Raw genomic sequence first — 8,324 nt, forward strand, 5'->3', positions numbered from 1 at the left:
CTCTGTCTTTGAGAAATAAATTATCTATCACAAGATTTAAGAAAAAATTATAAAATTCTCTAAAATTGACAAATGTAAAAGTGCTTGATCTTGGTATACAGTTAGCATCATATTCAAAAAGAAATAAATAGCTATTAGTACCTATATTAAAAACAATAAGAAACATCTCAAATAACTTAATGATGCATATTAGAGCCACAGAGAAACAGGAACATAGCAAAGCCAAATTAGTAGGTGGAACTGAACATGAAGGTGGAAATTAATGAACACACAAAACACACACATTCACATACACACACAAGAAGGAATATGGAGGTTCTTCCACACACTTTGTTCTGAGGGCTGAAGTAACTGGAAGCTTTGGGTTTATGTGCTCAATGCACTCAATGCTCCTAACTCATTCTTCTTCCCATAGCCCTAGAGCACTATGGTCCCTTCAGTATTAAGAAACATTTTAGGGGCCATGGAACTCTGAAACTCAGCTTGCACCCAAACTGAGGGGACCTAAGTGGTGAAAGAACAGACACAAGGCTGGATGCCCCACTCTTTTCTACCTTCCCAGTGGGACAAAACCCAAGGGCCCTTCCCCAACTCTCTAGGCTTTTCTAGCCAGCCAGCAGTGAGTTTCCAGTGGCTAGGTTCCCCCCAAACCCAAATACATCCACTGGACCTCCCAAGCTACTAACCACACCCTGCCTAAGAGCTGAGAGCTTGCTATAACACTGAGCAGATCAAGAGCATGCTACAACACTTAGGGGATTAAGAGAGACATCAAGAGAGCAAACCAGCAGAAAAGACCAAGAGAGCAGAGACCTCAGAGGCTTTCTGAGACAGACATTGACAGTACAGAGCAAACCAAGAAAAACTCCCAAATACTCAGACAGCCACAGCAAGGACTGGACCGAGAAGCAAAGACACTGCTGGCCTCATTTGAAGGAAGAGATGGGTAGGAGCCAATGCAACAATTCCTCCACAATGTAAAATTCAACAAGGTAACACCAGAACCCAGCGGACACACAAAAGGGAGACTTAACAGCCTAACCTGGAAGAAGCAGAAGTAAATGACTTTAAACTTAACTTTATGAAAATGATGGTGGCCTTTAAAGAGGAAGTGAAAAAGTCCCTTAAAGAAATGGAAGAGAAGACAAACAAAAAATTGGAAGAAATTAACAAATCCCTCAAAGAAACCCAAGAAAACCATGAAACATTTTAGGCATTTCATTGAGTGTCATGTTCTCTCCCGATGGGTAGTTTGGTAGAACATGAAACTGATCTCTACCTCTAAGCACTGAAGAGGCAGCACTCTCAAAGTCACCATCTTTTCGTGCTTTAAAGCTGTTTTTGATTCACAGGTTTGTGATGAAACTGTCACATGGCCATTCTAATGCTCAGCAAACACTTCTGTATGGTGCTGAGTCTTTACAGAACACTGGGGAGCAACACTGTCCCCTCAGCTCCACTCCATCTGAACTACAGCTCACGGCTCCAAAGGCCAGCGCTTGAAGTTGGTAAGCTCTGGAAGAACCAATTCATTTTGCAACCTTCCACCTACCTTGATTTTCACCACTGTTGTGGAACTCTTTGCGAGAGCTGTTTACCTATGTGCAGAATCATGTCCATAAGCCCATTCTTAAGGAAACTTCAGCAAAGCCTGGGAGGGTCTTAAACCCAGCCTTGTAATTCTTGCCAGCAGATAACTTGACCCAGGCATATTACTGACCTGATAATGACCTAAAGCTAATATTTTAAATAAATGTGTATGATGTATGCAGTGCACTTGCATGTGTGTGTGATTTCAAGTACATACATGCATTCCAGGGTGCAAGTGTGCCTGGGTCTCTTGTTTTGAAAACAAATTCTCAACTAACTATTCAGTAAACTTCTGGGGATTCTCTGTGTCCTTCCCACCTCACTGGCAGCTCCCAAGATGACAGATGCACACAAGACCATCAGGCCTCATGTGAATTCTGGGCATCCAAACTCCCATTATCACTCATGCATGGCAAGCACTTTACCATCTCTCTTATATTTATGGTTGTGAGCCTAGCCTTTAATGGCTGAGCCATCTCTCTAGCCCTTTACCATCTCTCTAACCATGGATTCTTTCTATCATACTATAACTGGGTGTAATCAGTAATTTCAAAATTGTGTGCTCTACAAGTATTTACTCAGCTTGTGATTAAAGAAGAAGTAAAGATGGCGATATTGACTTACACAGAGGAAAGCACAGTTTCCAAAGTTTACATTCTCCAGATACTCAGTGTATTTTCAAACCCATACGCTCTTACCTTCTGGTTAGCATCTGGTTAGCTCTTCGCCTTATTACTAAAGAGAAAGACAAAATGTGCTATAAACAACTGTAGAAAATATGACTATTAAATGCCAAGGCTAAAGTTATTTTTTACCACATATACTTTGACACCAATTCTAGATAGTCTTCATGTGGGTATTGGTTTATATACAACAAATATATGAAGAACTCTCCATGTCCATTCCCTTTATATTTCAAAGGCAAACAGAACTTAGTACTTTTAATAAATTGTTGTACAAATATCTATGACCTGAATACTATCAGACAGAGAAGGTGGCATCTTAACCTAAATCAATATCCCAAACGACAAGTTACAGAGATACTATTTTGTGGCTGATTTGAATTTTGTCTTTGTTCCAAGAGATGCTTATTGGATCTTCTTAGCATCCCCCACGACTCAGGAAGGGGATTTGTACCACTACCAAGTGGAATTGTGGCTCAGTGGTAAAGATTAAGTAACTCACATGGGAGCTTTCAGCCAGTCCTCATCACTATAAATGCAAAGAATAACAAAATTCACAATAACATGATACAAGAACCTTACATGTATTACCATAATACCAACTCTTTTCACGTTACCTCTTAAGGGAAGAAGTTCATTTGGATTCACTACCTAGTGTGGTTGCCCATGGCAAGTTAGGTACAAAAACCTCTGTGAAGACAGTTGCTCAAAGAACAAACTCTACAGTGTTCCTTCCACTGTCACAGAGTCTCTCTAGACTCTGTAGAGATGCAGCTAATACTTTGGAATACAGAATGATGTAATTTGTCCAACTCTCCTCTTCATGCACAAAATTTTCTAAAGATTGTGCTTTGTAGTGTGTAAGCCATGTTTTATCAGACCCTGATGTCCTTAACAAATACTAAAGGGAAAACCTTCTAAGGGTGGAGTTCATAGGAAGGATGCATGCCAGAATGTGCACAAACCCCTAGGTTCAATGCCCAGAACTTCAAATTCCAAAACCAAAGAGAAACAAAGAAAATAAGAACATATAGGGGTGGAATAATCTTCCTCATAAAGCCTATCACACTTACTAAGACATGGCATTGACATTCAACTATTGGAGATAATTAAACCTAACCTTTCCTTCCTTCCTTCCTTCCTTCCTTCCTTCCTTCCTTCCTTCCTTCCTTCCTTCCTTCCTTCCTTCCTTTCTTTCTTTTCTCAATTTAAATACAAGTCCCACTCCCCACTCCCTCCCCTCCTCCTGCTCTCTCCACCTCTCCCCTATTTCTATCCCTGCATCAACTCCTCATAAGTAAGCCTTCCCACGTGGAGTCAACAAAGTCTAGCACATTGCTTTGAAGCAGGATCAAGACCCTCCCCACTATATCTAGGCTGAACAAGCTATCCCATCCAAAAATGGGTTCTCAAGCCTCAGTACAAGCAGTAGGGTAAATTATGGTCTTAATTCCAGTGGCCCAACAGTCTGACCCAACCATACAACTGTCACCCACACTCAGAGGGCTTAGTTTGGACCTGTGCTGTTTCCCTCCCTGTCATGCCAGAGTTGATGAGCTCCCCTTAGCTCAGCTAGCTGTTTCAGTGGGTATCCCCAACATGGTATTGACCACTTTTCTCATTGTAAACAGTGCCTCCTTTTTGGTTTCTTGGTCACCAAAATCCAAATAATCACACAGAAACTATATTAATTCCAGCACTGTTTGACCTTTTTTGCTCTGACTTCTTAACTAACTCTTATATCTTAGTTTACCCATTTCTTTTTTGTTGTTTTTTTTTATTGAGCTTTATATTTTTCTCCACTCCTCTCCCTTCCTCCTCCCTCTGCTTTTACCCTATCCTGTGATCCCCATGCTCTCAATTTACTCAGGAGATCTTGACCTTTTCTACTTTCCATGTAGATTAGACCCATGAGTCTCTCTTAGGGTCCTCTTTGTTGTCTAAGTTCTGGGATTGGGTTTTTATTTGCTTGATGTCTAAAAGACACTTATGAGGGAACATATATGATGTTTGTCTTTCCGTGTCTGAGTTACCTCACTCAGGATGGATTTTTCTACTTCCAAACATTTGCATGCAAATTTCAAGATCCCTTAGTTTTTTTACTGCTGAGTAGCATTCCATTGTATACATGTACCGCATCTTCTTTATCTACTCTTTGATTGAGAGGCATTTAAGTTGTTTACAGGTTCTGGCTATGACGAATAATGTTGCAATGAACATACTTGAGCACATGTCCTTGTGGGGTGATTGAGCATTCTTTGGGTATATACCCAAAAGTGGTATTGCGGGATCTTGAGGAAGGTTGTTTCCTAATTTTTTGAGAAATCAGAAGGGGCTGTACCAGTTTTCACTCCCACCAGCAATGCAGGAGTTTTCCCTTTCCCCAACATCCTCTCCAGCATAAGCTGTTATGTTTTTGATCTTGTTCACTCTTACAGGTATAAGATGGAATCTCAGAGTTCTTTTGATTTGCATTTCTCTGATACCTAATGATGTTGAACATTTCCTTAAGTGTCTTTCAGCCATTGTAAATTCATCTGTTGCCAGTTCTCTGTTTAGCTCCTCATTTTTTGATTGGATTATTTGTTCTTTTGATTACCAATTTCTTGAGTTCTTTGTATATTTTGGAGATTAGACCTCTGTCTGATGTGGCATTAGTTAAGACCTTTTCCCATTCTGTAGGCTGTTGTTTGGTCTTGCTGACCATGTCCTTTGCTTTACAGAAGCTTTTCAGTTCCAGGAGGTCCCATTTATTAATTGTTTCTCTCAGTGTCTGTGCTACTGGGCTTATATTTAGGAAGTGGTTTCCAGTGCCAATGTGTTCAAGTGTATTTCCCACTTTCTCTTCTATAAGGTTGACTTTACGTTAAGATCTCCACTTGGAGTTGAGTTTTGTGCATGGTGATATAGGTCTATTTTCATTCTTCTACATGGTGATATCCAGTTATGCCAGCACCATTTGTTAAATATGCTTTCTTTTTTCCATTTGATTTTTTTTGCTTTTTTTTGTCAAAATCAGGTGTTCTAAAGTATGTGGATTCATATCTGGGCCTTCAATTTGGTTCCATTGGTCCTCCTGTCTGTTTTTACGCCAATACCAGGCTGTTTTCAGTACTGTAGCTCCGTAGTAGAGTTTGAAGTCAGGGATTGTGATGCCTCTAGAAGTTCTTTTATTGTACACGAACATTTTGGATATCCTGGGTTTTTTGCTTTTCCATATGAAGTTGAGTACCTTCTTTTGATGTCTGTGAAGAATTTTGCTGGGAATTTTTTGGGCATTGTATTGAATCTGTAGATTGCTTTTGGTAAGATTACCATTTTTACTATGTTAATTCTACCTTCCCCAAAGCATTGGAGATCTTTCTACTTTCTGGTGTCTTCTTCAATTTCTTTCTTCAAAGATTTAAGGAATGTTCCTTGTATCCCTGCTCTCTCCAAGAAGGAATGTTGTATTTTGTCAAAGGTCTTTTCAGCATCTAATGAGAGGACTTTCAGTTTGTTTATATGGTGAATTGATCTCTGGGATGAAGTCTACTTGGTCATAGGGAATGATTTTTCTTATGTGTCCTTGGATTCAGTTTGCCAGTATTTTACTGAGCATTTTTGTATCATTGTTCATAAGTGAGATTGGTCTGTAACTCTCTTTCTTAATAATGTTTTTGCATGGTTTGGATATTAGGGCAATTGTAGTCTCCTAAAAAGCATTTGGCAATGTTACTTCTGTTTCTATTGTATGGAACAATTTGAGGACTATTATTTTTTTGAAAATTCTAGAATTCTGTAGAATTCATACAGAAACCATCTGGTCATGGGCTTTTTTTGGTTAGAAGACCTTTGATGACTGTTTCTATTTCTTTAAGTTTTCCAATTTTGTGGAGTACAGGTTTTCGAAGTATGACCTGACAATTTTCTGAATTTCCTCCACATGTGTTGTCAGGTTCCCTTTTCATTTGTGATTTTGTTACTTTGGATATTCTTTCTTTGCCTTTTGCTTAGTTTGTCTATTTTGTTGATTTTTTCTCAAAGAACCAACTCTTTGTCTCATTTATTCTTTGTATTGTTTTCTTTGTTTCTATTTTATTGATTTCAGCTCTCAATTTGATTATTTCCTGCTGTCTAGTCCTCATGAGTAAGTTTTTTTCTTTTTGTTCTAAAGATTTCAGGTGTTCTGTTAACTGATTAGTGTGGAATTTTTTGGGCTCTTTTTTTTCCATGTAGGGAAAAGTGTCCAATTTATATACAACATTGTAAACATACACTATCTATATTATATGTGCTTCTGTCTGGTGTTTGCATGACTGTCAGTCAGTCTAGGAGACAGATCTCAGAGGCTTGTCCTGCTACGCCCCATCCCTATCATCCTGTCCCACACTACTCCAAAAACAGAGACAAAAGAGGCTTTGTCCCCAAGTTCAGAAGGAGCAAGCAGGAAGGGCTGCTCCACTTTGGCTCCAGAGACCTATATGTGTGTTTGGGTGTATATGTGCATGTATTTACACCGGGAACATGTGTGCAATTATGTACAAAGGGAAAGGGGTTCATTGTCACAGAGGCTGGGGCAGGTGGAATTGTTCCAGGTAAGGCCTGCAGGGATGGCTAACTTACAAGTGGTGTGGGAGAATTGTCTGTATTCTGTCAATTATATTTTGAATAAATGCTGATTGGCCAGGCAGAAAGTATAGGCGGGTCAACCAGACAGGAAGTAGAGGTGGGGCGATGAGAACAGGAGTATTCTGGGAAGAAGGAAGCTCTTCCCGCAGTTCTGCCCAGACCACCGAGGAGGCAAGATGTATGCTGCCCCTCTGAGAAAGATACTGAGCCATGTGGCTAACGTATGTAAGAATAATGGGTTAATATAACTTATAAGAGTTGGCAAGAAACCTGAGCCATTAGCCCATTAGGCCAATCAGTTTTATAACTTATGGAGATCTCTGTGTGATTTTATTTGGGGCTTGCCAGCTGTGGGGTACTGGGCAGGACAGAAACCCCAAAAAGCAGGCCCTCACGTTATATACAAGTAGATTCTGCGCAGGTCTCCAGGCGCTGTGATGGTATTGCACTGAGGGCAGAGCTTCTTGGCACCCAGAGTCTACAGCCAGCATTCTTCACAGTGCACATGCCAACACTGGATCGACGTTAGGGGCATAAAGTACAAATCCATGCAGATGAGGCATTTGTACTCATCTGTGATAGCTGCTATTCAAGCTCCCTGACACGAGCCTTCAGGGCCTCAGGAGTAGTTACAGCTGAATCTTCGGTGATTTTCTCAATGTCACTGTCCTTGCAGGGCTTCTGCATGGCCTCCTGCTTGCTGCGTCCATTGCTGGTGGACGGCCTCTCATTACTGGCCCATTTAGAGAACTCAGGTGTGATGCGGGTGCTGGGGGGACCACCAATTAGAACTGCCCCGGAGTGCCTCTCTCTCCTTGGCTTCACCAGGCTCTTCTCCTGTGCAAGGGATGACATCAGCCTCTGTGAATTGTGGTTTCCCATACTCCAGAGTGTCACCTCCATCGACATCCATGTCAGCATCACTGTCTGGGTTCTTTCACTTTGCACATGATGAAGCCGGAGCCTCGAAAGCCATCTTCCAGGAGTGTGGTGGCTCGTATCCACTTCTGCTCACACTGCTCATACTCCTCAAAACGGTTGCTGCTCTCATGCTCGATGTCCACAGCATAGTCCTCAGCCATGCAGGAGCCTTCCTTCTGCCCTTCATCTTGCTTCCTCCGTTCATTTTCCCAATATGAGCATTCAGTCGGGTTGCCGGTTGACTTGCACTCACAGGAAGGTCTACTTCTTCCCTCTCGCCTGGCCCCTTGCTCCACTGGCCGCTCAGGGTCCTTGGCATAGCTGCCAGGGCTGCTCTAAGGGGACCCCTGGCTGAGACTAGATGCAGCCCCAGCCTCTGGCGCTCTGCCCCCACTAAGTTCCAGAAGCCGCAGCGGCCATGTTGGTTCTCTCCGGTTCTTTTTTTTTTATTGATTTTTATTGAGCTCTACATTTTTTTCTGGTCCCCTCCCTGCCTCGCCTCTCCCCCTTCAACCCTTC

At 41.6% G+C, this 8,324-nt stretch overlaps 1 pseudogene; it reads right to left on the reverse strand.

Annotated features, from left to right (window-relative positions):
- Positions 1-7,275: 7,275 nt before the first annotated feature.
- LOC126491316 (E3 ubiquitin-protein ligase RNF220-like) lies at positions 7,276-8,124 on the reverse strand (annotated as a pseudogene).
- Positions 8,125-8,324: the final 200 nt, after the last annotated feature.

Source organism: Alexandromys fortis, unplaced genomic scaffold, assembly GCF_014885135.2.
Source record: "Alexandromys fortis isolate MF-2015 unplaced genomic scaffold, M_Fortis_MF-2015_v1.1 scaffold_261, whole genome shotgun sequence".
Classification (NCBI taxonomy): domain Eukaryota; kingdom Metazoa; phylum Chordata; class Mammalia; order Rodentia; family Cricetidae; genus Alexandromys; species Alexandromys fortis.